The 2703-nt window shown below is 52.7% G+C and overlaps 1 long non-coding RNA gene across 1 annotated transcript; it reads right to left on the bottom strand.

Moving 5' to 3' along the window:
- Positions 1–2057, bottom strand: LOC135328428 (uncharacterized). The gene is made up of 3 exons (XR_010389257.1): positions 1947–2057; positions 657–709; positions 1–344 (listed from the first exon to the last, which is right to left on the bottom strand). It is a non-coding gene; the product is annotated as an uncharacterized LOC135328428 (long non-coding RNA).
- Positions 2058–2703: the final 646 nt, after the last annotated feature.

The raw sequence follows: 2703 nt of genomic DNA, 5'->3' as shown, positions 1-2703 counted from the left end.
TCCACCTGCATTAAATACATTTATTGCAAACATTTTCACACAAAAATAGGTTCTCTCTAGGCCATTCACATGCAACTTAAAGGCAGGAAGCAACTACCTACAACAATAAAGATATTTAATCTATACAAGTTTAATGTTTGCCACACTTGGTAAAATTATTACATCTCTCAGACTTGCTCAGCCATGCACAGCTTGCTCAGCGCCACGTCAGTGCGGCCGCTCAGGAGCCCGAGGTGTTGTTGCTTCCAAACCGCTGATTGACGCTGTGCAGCAAGTGCTTGGGGAGGCAGTTCCAGGAACTGGCCAGCATCTCCTTAAAGCAAATGACTGCTTCGAGGCACAGCCTGGGAGGAAAAAAAAAAAAAAAAAGTCAGTTGTTAGCACAGTTTTGAACAAGTAAGTGCAACAAGACAAGCTAATTCTTTAAAGCTAATTAGCTAGGAGTAATTCCCATCAACTTCAGTGCCAAATGTGTGCTTTATTAAAGCACTCTTGCCATGTCCTCTTGTAACTGGCTGATGCTACTTCAGCTTTTAAGGCGGGGGGGGGGGGGGACGGTTTTGAAGTATCACAGAAACATGAGAAACAGGTCTGCCACTAACTCTGCACTAGTCATTTTAGATGGAGTCAGGAGAGTTTAAAGCTTGCTTTCTTACCTTACAAGAGATCTTGGTTGTAGGGAAAACACAAGTATTTCATTACTGTGAGCCTGAAGATGGGGAAGGAGAGAGAGAGAGGCAGTTGGGTTATGTGGCGTCACGTTATTACAGCACTGAGGAGCCAGAACCGCCAAGGCTTGCACACAAGTGGACCCTGGCGAGGAAGACAAACCAGCAGCGCTCCGTGGGCTGCAGGGGCTGATCATGGGGGCTAGACTGAGGTTTGTATAAATCACAAAAGCAGCAAATAAGCTAAATGCAGACTTGCTCACCAAATCCTACCATCTGGGCAGTTAGTTAGGGGCACTCGGGAAACTAGATGTTTTAAAAAAACCCACAAAGCTCTGCTGTGTACAAGCAGCTGGGGCAGTAAGAGGGGGACGGGCACAGAAAGGCGCCAGGCTCACGTGCTCGCCCCGAGCAGCATCTGTTGCTGCCAGACTGGGCTGGAGCCTTGGTCTGGCCTGCGCGGGCTGGAGCCTGCCGGCAGCACGCGGATCAGCCCGGGGCTGTGCCAGGCCCTGTCCCAGCTCCGGCCACGGCCAACAGCCGAGCTGAGGGGAGACGAGTGCCAGCATCTGCCGGCGCCTCTGCCGAATGTTCACATTCCCCCTCAGTGATCTGCACGCGAAGGACTTTGATACAGGGACTAGGTTCAGCAGCTGCTGGTGGCATCTTTTACATCTGCTCCTCGAACGCACATAAACTGTCAGTCCTGCGAACACAGTGCCAGAGCTCGGCTGCCTGCGGCACAAAGAAGTATCTTTTGTTCGCCACCGGCCAGGTCCAGCTGATGTCTGCTAGTTCCTACACAGAAAGACACTGCCCCGCTTGTTCCTATTTACCCTTTCCAGCCAACTGGCTGTTCTACAGACATCAGCCCCCCCCCATCTTGGCTACTCTCGGCTGAGGAGACCCCTCTCTGCAGCCAGGCCTCCTTGTAGGCCTCGCAGTGAAGAAGTGACTTTGGGAGGGGCTCCCTGAAAGCACCCCTGGGAGAAGCACAGTGCAAAGCTAAAGGAGTCGTTGGGGAGAGGAACAGGCTCCGAGTGAGATGTGGATGTGAGGGAGAACAAGTCATAGTTTGCCTGAGTAACGAATAATGACCCGGTTTCTAGAAAAGCAGCAAAACATTTCCCCTTCGAGCTCTGTTTATGCTCCTTCACCAGTCCTCACTAGATCACACTGCTGGCTCCCAGCGTTTCCCATTTGCTGGGGCGATAGCCGCCACGGCTCCCTCAGGAAGGGCCGGGCTGCACAGGAAGGGAAAGCTCAAAATAAACTTACAGCTTTAGAATGAGCAAGTAAATTGTTGGCACAGCCCCTGAAGACGATCACCTCTCCCTCTTTGCTTGCACAAGCTGTGTGCCACAACCTGGAAACAGAAGAAGTCAACGCTACATTAACCAAAAAAACCCACCCCACACAAAACCACAGGTTTGGGCTCTGGATTTGAAGTTAACACACACAGTTTGCCTTTCACCAGTACACTACAAAGCTGGCTAATTCAGCAGGAGTTTATGCTCAGAGAAGGAAAATTCTTAGCCAGCAAATGGTGGGCTGTGTAAGCTGCCCCAGTTAGAGCAGGGCTGCGGAGCTGTGGGGCTCAGCAACACGCTGCTGTAGAGAACCGGTACTAAATGCGGTTCTGTCTCGACATTGCTGCTGCTGCTGCAGAGCCGCCGCTGCCAAGGTGCGTCGGGCAATGCCGCGCCGGCGCCCTCGGGGGCCGTCCGCGAGGTCAACCACCTCGTGCACCTGCACGGGGTAAAAAGGGCGCGAAAAGGGCAGAAGGTCGCTTCTAGGCGAACAGCACCTCTGGCACCAACCGAACTGGCACGAACGGCACGTACTCATTTGCCATCTGCGCATGAGCAGGAGACCCCCAGCCTGTTTCTGGAAGGTTCCGAGAGGGCGGACTGAGCATGACAGCTAATCTGCATGGGGAGGGAGGAAGCACCGCCCAGGGGCGGGGCAGGAACCTATAAAAACTGCAGACGGTGTGACTGGGGGGGGCTTGTTTGCAAAGATTGAAGAGCTTGAG

This window comes from Dromaius novaehollandiae, chromosome 5 (genome assembly GCF_036370855.1).
Source record: "Dromaius novaehollandiae isolate bDroNov1 chromosome 5, bDroNov1.hap1, whole genome shotgun sequence".
Lineage (NCBI taxonomy): Eukaryota > Metazoa > Chordata > Aves > Casuariiformes > Dromaiidae > Dromaius > Dromaius novaehollandiae.
Note: the sequence above shows the minus strand (reverse complement) of the source record. Positions and strands in the feature narration are given on the sequence as shown.